Raw genomic sequence first — 14,257 nt, 5'->3', positions numbered from 1 at the left:
TGATTTTATTGTTACTCATAATTTTATATATGTAAGATTTGATATGTGTTTTTAATCTAAACTTTTTTCTGTTCTATTTGGCATGGGGGTCATTTTTCTTTGAAAATTGATTCACAAACCTCATAGCTCAGCCATATATCCTGTGGTGATTCTGATGTTGGTCAACACCTTCCTAAGGGGAGGATGGTATAATTATCCTAAATCCAAGTTTTAAGATATTTTATTATTTCTATTTTATTTGTTCAATTTCAAACATTATTCCTTGGTTAGAAAAATCATTTTCTATTCCTCTCACCCCTCCACCCACCCCTCCCATAGCTGACATGCAATTTCATTGGGTATTACATGTGTCCTTTATCAGAACCCATTTCCATGTTGTTGGTGTTTGCACTAGGATATTCATTTAAAGTCTACATCCCCAAAAACATCCCCCTCGACCCATATAATCAAGCAGTTGTTTTTCTTTGGTGTTTTTACTCCCACAGTTTTTCCTCTGAATGTGGATAGTGTTCTTTCTCATAGCTCCCTCCAAATTGTTCAGGATTACTGCATTGCCACTAAAGGAAAAGTCCATTATAATCGATGTACCACAGTGTATCAGTCTCTCTGTACAATGTTTTCCTGGTTCTGCTCCTCTCACTCTGCATCAATTCCTGGAGATTGTTCCAGTCCCCATGGAATTCCTCCACTTCATTATTCCTTTGAGCACAATAGTATTCCATCACCAACATATACCACAATTTGTTCAGCCATTCCCCAATCAAAGGGCCTCATTTTCCAATTTTTGGCCACCACAAAGAGCACAGCTATGAATATTCTTGTACATGCATTTTTCCTTATTATCTCTTTGGGGTACAAACACAGCAGTGCTATGACTGGGTCAAAAGGCAGACAATCTTTTAGTGTCCTTTGGGCATAGTTTCAAATTGCCCTCCAGAATGGTTGGATCAATTCACAACTCCATCAGAAATGCTTTAATGTCCCCACTCTGCCACATACCCTCCAGCATTCATTACTTTCCTTTGCTGTCATGTTAGCCATTCTGCTAGGTGTGAGGTGATACCTCAGAGTTGTTTTGATTTGCATCTCTCTGATTATAAGATATTTAGAATACTTTTTCATGTGCTTATTACAATTTTTTATTCCTTTGTCTGAAAATTGACTATTCATGTCCCTTTCCATTTATCAACTGGGGAATGGCTTGATTTTTTGTACAATTGATTTAGCTCTTTGTAAATTTGAGTAATTAGACCTTTGTCAGAGGTTTTTGTTATAAAGATTGTTTTTCAGTTTGTTATTTCCCTTCTGATTTTGTTACATTGGTTTTGTTTGTACAAGAACTTTTTAATTTGATGTAATCAAATTATTTATTTTACACTGTGTAACTCTTTCTAAGTCTTGCTTGGTTTTAAAGTCTTTCCCTTCCCACAGGTCTGACATGTATACTATTGTGTGTTCACATAATTTACTTAGAGTTTCCTTCTTTATGTTCAAGTCATTCACCCATTCTGAGTTTATCTTGGTGTAGGGTGTGAGCTATTGATACAAACCTAATCTCTCCCACACTGTCTTCCAATTTTCCCAGCAGTTTTTACCAAATAGTGGATTTTTGTCCCCAAAGGTGGGATTTGGGGGCTTGCTATAGACTGTTTTGCTGATTCCACTGATTCCTTTCTGATTCCACTGATCCTCCTTTCTTTCTCTTAGCCAGTACCAAATTGTTTTGATGACCAGTGCTTTTTAATATAGTTTGAGATCTGGTACTGCAAGGCCACCTTCCTTTTTGCATTTTTTTCATTATTTCCCTGGATATCCTTGAACTTTTGTTCTTCCAAATGAACTTTGTTATGGTGTTTTGTTTTCTAATTCAGTAAAAAATTTTTTTGGAAATTTGATAGGTATGGCACTAAATAAATAGATAAGTTTGGGTATGATGGTCATTTTTATTATGTTAGCTCATCATACCCATGAGCAGTTAATGTTTTCCCAATTGCTCAGATCTAGTTTTAGTTGTGTGGAAAGTGTTTTGTAGTTGTGTTTATATATTTCCTGCATTTGTCTTGGCAGATAGATTCCTAGGTATTTTATATTGTCTAAGGTGATTTTGAATGGAATGTCTCTTTCTAATTCCTGCTGCTGAGATGTGTTGGAGATATATAGAAATTCTGATGACTTATGTCAGTTTATTTTGTATCCTGCAACTTTGCTAAGGTTATTGATTATTTCCACTACCTTTTCCTCCTGTTTTTCCTCTGTGCCTGGGTTTTTCCTCCATACAAATTTTTGAGGGTCCCTGCTTTTTTGTTTGTTTGTTTGTTTTTCTTGGAGAATGTTTGTTGGTCCTGTGCACAATTTGACATCACAGTGGATGTTTTACCTTTCATTTTTAGTCAGAAATCTGAGTGAGCTGGGCAGGTTCTCTGTGTATGGAGTTAAGGGGCAAGGATTTTGCCTGAGGCAAGCTCTTGAGTCTCTGCAGACCCTGCTGTTCAGGCTCTTTTCTATGCTAACTTCTCAGGAATGCCCAAGGTCTGTGCTCCCCAACCTGTCAGGGTTTTAGGTGTATCTGCTCTCAGTGGTCGGTCTTTGGTGGTCTTAGTCCACTCCCAAGGATCTAGAGGTGTCCCTTGCTTGCTCTAGAGGTGCCTCTTGCTCACTTGCTGATTCTGGCAAGCACTGGCTCTGACTATGGCTCTGTAGGTGGGGTGGGGGAGGGTAGATTGGCTCAAGTTTGGCTAGGAGCTTTTTCACACCCTTATAGTGTGGAAATGAGCAAATCCCACATACCTTCAATGCTGCACTCTACTGTAGAGTTCCTCTGTTCTTATGAGAGTGGTGTTTTTTGGTCTTTTGAGGTAGTCTATCTGTGTCCATTGGGGAGAGTAAGCATCCCGCATCTAGACTGCCACCATGCTTACCAGGAACCAGTTTAAGATCTTTTAAAGCAATTTTAGGAGAAAAAATCACTGGCACCCCAAATCAAGAAAGTGGATCTTTTGGAGAAGATATATTACAAGGATGCCTAGACAAATCACACACTACATCAAGAGATTCAGAGTGAATTTTGGTATATAAAGATCTGAACTAAAATGGATTGAACTCATCATTTATTATGAATGCAAACTCTTATGTCAAAGGGAAATGTCCCCTAATTGGCTTTTTGTCAATGTGTCTATCAATTTTATTTGTTTTTTCTTCTTTCTCTTTCATCTTTCTTTCCTTCTTATTTCCCAAATTGTTGTAATTCTCTCTGTGTAAGGTATAATATTTTGTATACCTTTAGTAAGATGATCTTTAAGTGTATAGGCTACATATGTGAAATGATTCATTGAGGAGACCTAACATGTTAATCTCCTAGAAACCTAAAATGAGGAGATTTAATATGATGGTCTCCCAAAGAATCAAAGGACAAATTGTGTGAAGGAAAAGTCATCCCTTCCCCTTTCCTGAATTGACATCACTTACATCACTTAGGCTGGTCACCTAGTTATGTCACCTAGCATAGGCTACATGACTGAATTTAATCCATACATGACTCTGAATTTGAAACTGAAGTAAAAGAGAGAATAAAAGAGGCAAATGGGAAAGTGTTCAATCTCTCTTTCTTTGATGTCATGCCAAAGAAGTGGCTGCTGGAGGTCACACTGAACTCACCACATGGGAGCTAGAGTAGGCTACTCTTCTCCATTTTTCTACCTATTTCTCATCTTTTACCTATTCAAGTAATTCTAATAAACTTTATTAAAATCTAAGGATCAAAGCCCTAAGTTTATTCTTCTTCTTCTCCATATGTACTCCTGAATGAAAGTGGAAAATGGAGTTTTATTGGGTTTATTACAAATTTATGTTGCACAACTTCAACCGAAACCTCCTAGTTCCTAAGCAATCCTCATATACTTCCCTTAATTATTCATTCTCTAATTTTCTAGAGACTCTCCCAAATCTTTCCATCCCTCCTCTATTTTCCCATGGCTCACCTTCCCCTTACCCTTTTAGCTAAGAACCTTGTCTTATGTTTCATTGAAAAATTGAGGCCATTCACCAGAGCTCCTGTTCTCCTTCTCATTTCTAAAAACTCACATACCTTCATCATTATCTCTTTCTTCACCTTTCTCACAAAAAGAAGTGGCCCCATTCCTGGCCAAGGCAAAGCCCCTCTACATTCACAAGCAATTCCAACCCACCCCATCTCCTTCAGTAGATTATTAGGTCTGCCAACTCTAATCTCTCTTTTCTTCATTCTCTCCCAGCTCCTTCCCTACTGTCTACAAACTGTCAAGATTAAAATTATTTCAAGAGACTGATTTGGGGGCAAGAATAAAGGTTTGCTAATCATATCAGGTTTATTGGTTAGGCCAGCATCATAATTGATAATGTGATAAAGGTCTCCATAATTTACTCTCTGAACAATTGATGACCTGAGCTGATCAGGCAGTCTAATAAATAGATTTTTATAAGTTTATTTTTCAGTCTTCCCCTTGAACATCCCAAAACATTTTTAATTGGCGATAGCTAGTTAAGAGATGGTCAGTCATGTATAAGCAAAACCAATGCAACCAAGAATAGAATGGAAGCAACAAACTAGGAAAAATTTTAATAAATTTCTCTGAAAAAGATCTAATTTCTCAAACATATAAAAACAAAGTCAAATTTATAAGAAACCAACTCATTCTCCAATTGATAAATGGTCAAAGGATATAAGTAGGCAATTTTAAGATAAAGAAACCAAAGCTCTCGATATTTTATGAAAAAAATGTGATTAGAGAAATGCAAATTAAAATAACTCTTGGGAATCACCTTACACCCAGTAGTGTGGCCAATCTGAAAGTAAAGGAAAATAATAAATGTTGGAAAGGATGTGGCAAAATTGGGACACTAATGCATTGATGATGGACTTGTGAATAGATCTAACCATTCTGGAAGGCAATTTGGAATTATGCCCAAAGGGCTTTAAAAGAATGCATACCTTCTGATCTAGCAATACCACTGTTTGGTCTGTATTCCAAAGAGAAAACAATGGGAAAGGACCTGTTTGTAGAGAAATTCATATAGCTGTGCTTTTTGTGGTGGCAAAGAATTGGAAATTAAATGGTTGTCCCTCAATTGGGTAATGGCTAAACAAATTGTGGTATAGGATGGTGTTGGAATACTATTGTGCTAAAAGGAAAGATGAACAGGATGATTTCAGAAAGAATTCGAAAAATCTACATGAACCGAGACAGAGGGAAATAAACAGAACTAGGAGAACATTTTACACAGTAACTGAAATATTGTGCAACAATCAAATATGATAGACTTTGCTATTAACAGCAATACAATGACCTATGACAATGCTGCAATCTTATGAAAAAAGAGTGCTACCACCTCTAAAATAAGAACTGTTGGAGTAGAAATGCAGATGAAAACATATGATTTATAACTAATTTATTTGGGTATATGATTTGAGGTTTTGATTTTATAAGATTATTCTCTTACAAAGATGAATCATATAGTAATATGTTCTGAATGATACTTGTATAACTCGGTAAAATTGCTTATCAGTTCTGGGATAGGAGATGGAAAAGGGAATGGAGAAAATATGAATCATATAACTTTGCAAAATCTATGTGTAAATTTGTTATTGGAATAAATTAAAAGAAAAGGAAGAAAAAGATATAGTTAATCAGACCCTAAGCCATTCTCCAAACTGACAGGTAAAATTTTGTACATACACCAGAAAAATTTTTCTCCCTTCATTTGCTAACCAAATCCTGTTTAAAAGGAAGATATTCTTTGAGATGCCTAAAGATAAAGCAAATTTTAAAAAAAGCAATAGGCTACATATAATCTCTTACTCAGATCCCAGACACAAGAATACACAAGAATAGATAATTCTCCCTAATATACAGGAATTAAATACAGTATATGAAAAATAACTTCTTACAAAACACTTTGATATCACCTTCTTTGTCAAAAAAAGTATCGCTTGATTATTCCATCCCTGATAACCACAAACTTATATTTCATTTGCATTTTATGGCTAAATGTCTTGAGAAGGAGATTTACATTTCTGGCTTTTACATCCTCTAATCTAACTCTCTTTTTTAGTCTACAATTTGAATTTCAATCTTATCATTTAACTAAAACTGCTTGCTCTCTCTCTCCAAACTTACCAAAGTTCACCTAAGTAATCTTCATAACACTACTCATTCTAGATTCTCCTCCTACCTGACTATTCCTTGTCAGGATTCTTTTCTGGATCTACACCTAGTTAACTTTCACTAGCTGTGGGTGCCCAGTTGGTTCTTTTCTGGGTCTTCTTCTCTCCTATTCTCTTTTTATACTATTCCATTTGGTGATATCATCAGCAAATATGGTCTTAATTATCATCTCTATGCTCATAATTATCAAGCACACTTATCTAGATCTAATCTTTATACTGATTGTCATTATTGCATCTCCAACTGCCTTTCAGACATCTCAGACTAGATGTCCATTAGACATGTCTAATGGACATCTAGTCTGAGAAAAAGTCCAAAACCTATCTTTTCCCCTAAACTATTGCCCCATTAAAACTTCCTTATTAGCATCAGGTAATCTTCCAAGTCTCCCAGATGCACAACCTAGGTATTGTCTTTGACTCCCCACTATTCCTCATACCAACCCTATCAAATCTGTTACAAAAGTTCAATTAATTCACCTTAACAGCATCTCTTACATATATCCCTTTCTCTCCACTACCTAGTACAAAGCCTTCAACTGCAGCAGATTTCATAACTGGCTACCAAATATGAGATGTTCTTCTCTCCACTCCATATTCCACTTAGTTATCAAGATTATTTACTCAGAACACTCCAATGTCTCCCTATGATTTTCAGGATCAAACATATCCTGTGTTTGCCATTAAAAGCCTTCTATAAATTACTCCCTCATACACCATTTCAGTCCTCTTAAAACTTATACACACATGTACTCCTCCATTCAATGGCTCTAACCTCCTTGATGTTCCACTAAAGAGAATCTCTCTTTCTCACTCTGGCCATTTTTTCTTGCTGTTCCCAGTGCCTGTAATGTTCTTTCTCTTCCTCTCTAACTCCCATCCTCCTGGATCCTTAAATCCAAGCTAAACTCCATCTTTTTTATCTCCAGTGTTTATCACAGAAGCAACGTAGTGGACACTATAAATTCATATACCTTGCTTCCCTTCTCTGTCTTCCAATACTTAGCCTGGAGTTTGGCACACTGACTGCCTAGCATGACCCTAGTGTACTGTTTTTTAATTTGAATGGATGCTTTTATCCAAAGTATGGTCTCAGAAGTTTAGATGATCTTTAGCTAGTAACAATTAAATTGATGACAAGAATATATGGTCTAGGTCTGTGTAGGCAAACCTATGGCACAGGTGCCATGGGGGCTGCTCCCCTCCCCTTCTCCACCATGCCTGAAGACATTTATCATATCACCTGCCCCTCTACCCAGCACTTTAATGAGAACACTTCCTCCCTTACCTCTGTGGGGTAAGGGCTCAGCTTACATGAGCCATGAGGGTTAGAGTTTGGACACTTAGTCTCTAAAAGTTTGCCATCACTGGTCTAGGTAAACAAATGCATATGATGTGAATCATTATTAAAACTTTACTGGAAGTTACAGTAACTCCAATTCCTTTCTTTATTTCCTTCTAATACCTATTAGCTTGTTTTCATGACCTACTACATAGACTCTAGTTAACATAAAGTCATATTTTTATGAATTATGATAAATATCAAGAATCATTATTCTTTCTCATTCCATGGTAGTATGGATGAATAGTGTTGTGAAGATAAAAATTATGATGAAACAGTCTGGAATAGTAGAAAGCTAGTGGGAATTTGATTCCTATATTTTAAGCTTGAATTCCACATCTGTTATTTGTCACCTTGGTAAACTTTTTGTTGTTGTTCTTGTGTTAGCACTTGTGTGCTACTTCTTTATGACTATGGAGATTTCTTGGTGAAGATGTGTAAACCTTAAAATTTCTTAGACTTATGAATGTTGGAAATTTCCCCATTTCCAACATTAGGTAGGGAGGGTCCTTCTCCGCCCTACCTGAGATTACTTTAGGACAGAAACCTTTTGCTGAACAATGGAAAGGGCTTGGACCTATGCTTAAGCATAGAACAGGAAGATCTTTGAGTCATGATTTATTTTAGAATTGATACAATAGAGATACTTGGAATGACAGAACCAGGTCTTGGAAATTACAATCTACACCCTACTCAGTCCTAACAGGATTTAGAAAGGGCTGCAGCATAGATCAAAATTTAATTATTCCAATCTCCACCCTACTTAGGGTAACAGGATTTAGGAAGGGCTGTAGCAAAGGATCAAGATTCAATTATTTGAGAATATGACCTTCAACAGACATGTGCAAAGCCACAGACCTCTGGGCGGTCCTGGGTTAAGCTAGAGCCACCATTGGCACAGGGAAGACATGGACAGTGATTGGTAGATGTGAGAACTGAGGGGAGGGAACTTGGATGGTTTCCTTAAAGATAGGGGGGCTGAGGACCCAGAGGTTGTTTGGAGAGGTGCTCTGAGAAGCTTGCTCTGAAGGAAGCTGGAGGTGGAGGCCCCTGAGACTGTTTCTCCATTTTGGTCACATGAGTGATAGGGACTGATCTCTTTCCTTTGCCTCAGCTATCTAAGGGCTTGGGCCTTTGGCCCAGCCTAAACAGAGGGGGTATTTAAGCCCTATTCCCTTCTCTCCCCTTTCTCTCTCCCTCTCTCTCTTTATCTCTAATACCTTTCTTCCTCCTGTTTGTAATTAAACTTCATAAAACATTGACTGCTGACTTGAGTTTTCATTTAGGAATTACATAGCTGAATTCCTTGGCGACCTTAAATTAATATATATCAGTCTTTTAAAGCGATTTCCTTGTCACAGATGCTGGAATGGCTTGCCATATTCTCCTCTAGCTTATTTCATATATGAGGAAACTGAGAGTAACAGAATTAAGTGATTTGTCCAAGATGTGCTGCTAATGTCTGATGTCAGATTTGAATTTATATCCTACTGGCTCCAGAGTCAGCATTTTATCCACTGTGCCACCTACCTTAATGTAATTAGGCAATTTCCATTCTTCTCTAAGCTTCCCTCAATTTACTAATATATCAAATAAAAATGTTGTTTTCAGAGATCTACCTACCCGTTTCCAATTCCAAATCTTTTGGTTTATGAGTCTATACTAAACTCAAAGGGGGGCAGATTGGTGAAGTGGATAAAACAATGGGTCTGGAATAAGGAAAGTCTGAATTCAAATTCATCCTCACTTACTGGGTGAATAACTGGGAAAATTAGAACTTTTATTTGTCTCATTTCTTTTTCTATAAAATGGGTACACATTGGAAAAAAGAAATGCCAAACCACTCCAATATCTTTGCTAGGAAAAGCCATTAGACAAAGTCCATGGGTCATGTAAAGCTGGACATGACTGAACAGTTGAATAAGAGCAAAAACTCAATTCAAAATGGTTCATGAATGGTACGGATTCCTAATATTCTTAGGAGAATCTTTTATTTTTTCCCTTCCTTCTCTTAAATTGAAATTCAGTGAGGAAAACAAAAGGCCAAGGACTCTTGTTACATTAATTTCCATTAAATGAAGTTTTACTATAACAACTCATATCTCAATGATATTATCTAGGGAATAATCCTATTATATAATAATTAGAAACTAATAAACTAACTTTACAATCACACAAGAATTAAGATCATAAAGTTGATCATATAAATTTATTAAACTGACAATGGCAAAAGCAAATGATTGTGTGAAAAATTAACTAGTCGGATTTTATTTCTTTCAGATCAAGTATATGATAGGGATTTACTGTCAAATAAAAACTGCATTAACTAAGATCTTTCCATGTTTAGTGAACACCAATATGGCATTATGAACAAAAGAGTATACAATATTATGCTGATAACAATTGCATTGCTGAAATTCAAGGGTGACATACAGGAAATACTGCTTTTTTGTACCTTAAATTTCTACATGTCTAAATAAGGATTCATTAGTGCTAAAGAAAGGATATGACAGTGCAGCAAAAAGAATATAGACAAAGCAAAGGAAAATTAGCCTCCTTAGATTCAAGGAGTGATATGAAACAAAGGTCAGTAAAAGAGTTTGAAAATAAAGGCAAGTCAAGTCAAACTTACTGTAAATCCAAAAGCAAATCACTCTCTCAAACAGAGGAAGCAAAGTGTCAAATTCAAGCATGCAGAGGCCATTCCTGCAGTGTCATGAGTTTACTACCAATGCTATGTAAGAGTCTGGTCACTTTATTTGAAAGTTGATGTTGCAGAAATGGAGCCTTAGGCACAGGGCAGCTAGGCTTATACTAGCACTCCCAGATCTTCTTAGCTCTTCAAAAGTCTTAGAGAAATGATTAAGTATCCTTTGAAAAGAAGGAGATTAAGAAGAAACTTGACTGAGGGTAAAGACATTTCTATAAGCAATTGAGTGCACAGTACAAGCAGCCAGGCTATTTGAGCAAGAGTTCTATGATTTAAGATAAGAAGGAGATGAGCCTGGTGACCTCCAGGATGGGAAGGGAAGAGTAGAGAGGAATGTGGAATGGTTAACCCTCTCCCTGCTGAGTTCCAGGCCAATCTTTTAATTATTTCTGCTATAGCAATTATAATAAAATGTAGATGGGATTCTGGCCCTTGCCCCAGGGATAATTAATTGGGAGCAAGGCACCATAGGGAGAAATCATTTTTCCCTTTTGACCTGTCTCCCTAGAACAAAGAGGCCAGCTGCCTCATCTCCTCCTAGGGAGTTATATTTGCATGTATTCTCTGAATCAAGAAAAAGTCCTCCGCCCAAACAAAGCAGACCTAAGAGCTCACCAGGATTACAATGGAAAAATCTGGTCCCTGGACCTCCTTGGTTTGATGTATGCCCTTCTTGGATACCACAGACAGAAACTAGACATGTGCTGAGAATAAGCACAGAGTTGCAATATGTGCTTTTAGGGAAAAACGCTTTTTTTTTCCTTTTATTTTCTCATTTTAGCCCTAAGAACTACTACTGTACATGTACACTTCTGAAAATGTTAGTAAATTCTGGAAGAGTGGATTTTGAGGGAGGATGAAAAGATTTTTTTGTTCTTATATGTTCTGGTATATTGGCATGTTGCTGGGGGTTGGAAGGGAAGCATTTCCCAGAAGGAATAAGGAAGCCAATAATACAAAGGAATAGGCATTTATTTGGACAATTTGGTGGAAGCCTGAATGACTTCCCTAGAAATAGTCAAGGTTATACTGAGAAGTAGGAGAAGAAAGTAGAAACAACAATTATCCTTCTCTCAGAAAATATGGGGTTAGAGCTCAGAAGTTGTACAGGGAAGGGTTATAGCTACAGATATCACCAGAACACTTAAGAAAGATAACTTTAGAGTCAAAAATACTCATAAATGAGAGATAATTCAGTGGTAGTCTGTTCTAAATCACAGGAAAATAAGAAATCTATTATAGCAGTCACAAAAAGTGCCTCTGTTTGAAGACCTCAAAAGAATTTTAATCCACAACCTCCTAAAGTAGCCTACAATTGGTCACCTACAATAGTGATTTTTTGGAGTGGGGCTATGTCTGTGAGTGGATAGGTGAATGGGTAGGTAGGTGTCGGTGTGTTGGTTCTTTTCTTTGCTCTGAATCAAGTTTAAATTTTCTCCTTGTAAACTCGCCTAATTGTTCTTCCTGGGTTCAAATAGAATAAGTCTAATTTCCTCTTTCACATAACATCTTAAAAAATACTTAAGCTCCACTCTCATAAAACCCTAGCATATTAATTTCTCTAAGCTAAAAATCTTCAGTTCCTTCAATCAATCCATAAACAACATTTACTCAGGCCCCTCAATATTCTGATCATTCTCCTTTGGTCTTTGTCAGTGTTATTATTGTCCTGTTTTGTGCTTAGAATGAATTTATTCCAATATTCCAAATGTGGTGTTACCCAGGTCAGAATAAAGAAAGATAATTGTTTCTTTATTCTTGTAAATTAGGCCTTTCAGAGTGATATGCTTTGGAAAAGAAAATCTGAATTCCAAGTCTAACTTTACTTACTTAGTACCGGTGAGCTTTTAGAGAACTCACTTTTCTCATCCTCAGTTTCCTCATCTGTAAAATAGAATTGGAGTAGATGGCTTTTAAGTGCCTATTTCTTGTCAAATAACAATTCGATCTTAATGTACTCAATATCTCAATAAAGTTTTGACTCACGTATAACACTATTGACATCCTGAGCTTGTAAAGGAAGGGGGAGGAAAGCAAAGAATAATATGCATTTATGAAGCACTTACTATGTGTCAGGTACTGTGCAAAGTTCCTTACAAATAAGATCTCTATCCTCATAACAACCTTTCAAGGTTGGTGCTATTAGTTTCTACATTTAATAGTTGAGGCAAATGAGGCAGAGAGTAAATGATTTGCATAAGTTCATACAGGTAATAAATATCTGAGGCTAGATTTGCATTCACATATTCATATCCCTAGCCTAAGACTAAGCCTTAAACCATCTGACTGCCCCATATAAATTAAAAAAATAGTAAAGTACCTAGCATGTGTATAGTGTTTACTATGTATGAGATATTGTTCTAAATGCTTTGCAAATATGATCTCCTTTCATCTATACAAAAACCTTGGGAGGTAGATGCTATTATGATTTGCATTTTACCTTTGAAAATACTGAATAAAATGGATGTTAAGTGACTTTACAGGGTCTGAGGCTAGCTTTGAACTCAGGTATCCCAGATTCCAGGCCCAGAACACTAACCATTGCATTAATGCAATTTGTTTTTATTTTGCATTCCCTCCAACAAGGCAAATTGTTCTTCAACAATATGAATGCATACAGATCCTACAGGCCACTTAGAAAACCACATATTATTGAAAATAGGTCTTGATCAATGACACATGTAAAATCCAGTGGAATTGCATGTCAGCTATGGGAGGGGGGTTGGGGAAAGGCAGGGAAAGAGCATGAATCCTGTAACCTTGTAATCTTGTAATGGAAAATTATTCTAAATCAACTACTTAAGTAAAATTAAAAAAAAGAAATGAGAGGCAAATACAGGGTATAAAAAGGAAATTTTATAGTAGAATACATTATACAGTTAAAAAAAAAGAAAACCACATATATCTAGCCCTATGGTATTTTTATTTAGTTAGTTAAATATTTCTCAATTTAATGTTCATTCAGTTGAAGTTGAACTCAGTACTGTTGAAGTAATACACAGGCCATGTTTGATGCCTATGGACCAGACGATAACTGAAATAAATTCATTCCAAAGTGGTTAAATGACGAGGTTATTGAAAGTTGTGCATTCAGTGGAATGCCATGGTAGTACATACTCATCCTCATTAGTAATGATAATTTGATCAGCATCTTGTATGAAGTAAGTGGACAAAATGCTTATAAAATATATAGATGAAACCAATCTGGGAGTGTTGTGGGAGACAAATGACTGAAACAAGGAACGGAAGGAGGGACCAAGGAAATTCCCTAACTATAATTCACTAGATCTCCTCCCCAAAATACTACAAATCCCTTGCAGGACTCCCCTCTGTTCTTCAAGCTGCCTATCTCTACTCTGTCTCTGAATCCCAATATTCCTATCTAACTTTCCTGTCTATGGTCTCTCCAAAATACTTTGGTAGAGAACTATAGTTCAAGATGCTCCAATAGGGTGGTCACAGAATGGCAAATCACCCTCAGGGCCTCCAGCTCAACAGGCTGAAGGTTTACCTTGATAACAGACAGCTGGTAACTTCTCAGGTTGGCTTCTTCTCAGTAATTCAATTATGAATTTGAAACTGGAATCAGGAACATAGAAGGCAGCAACAGATGAAATCTGGTGAATAAAATCTTTCTTGTAGACCAGATGATGAGTTGAGATGAACCTCAGAGGCAGGGTTCAAAAGCTTCCCACAGAAAGTCAGTTAGTTACCTATGACAGGAAGTGATCTCTCTCTCTCTCTCTCTCTCTCTCTCTCTCTCTCTCTCTCTCTCTCTCTCTCTCTCTCTCTCTCTCTCTCTCTCTCTCTCTCAGCTCCAGAAAGATAGGAACCAAAGAGATACTTCCAGTACTGGTTCTTCTTATAAAAATCCCCAGCATTCCTTGGAACTTTATCCTTGTGTTCCCTTCATGAGCTGCATGAGCTGGCTTGGATTGCAAAAGCAAACTTCTGCACTTTGTATACTTCTCCCTTCTCTATATTTTAATAATCCTTGTCAAGAAGG

This window comes from Monodelphis domestica, chromosome 5, assembly GCF_027887165.1.
Source record: "Monodelphis domestica isolate mMonDom1 chromosome 5, mMonDom1.pri, whole genome shotgun sequence".
In the NCBI taxonomy this organism is placed as follows: domain Eukaryota; kingdom Metazoa; phylum Chordata; class Mammalia; order Didelphimorphia; family Didelphidae; genus Monodelphis; species Monodelphis domestica.
Note: the sequence above shows the minus strand (reverse complement) of the source record.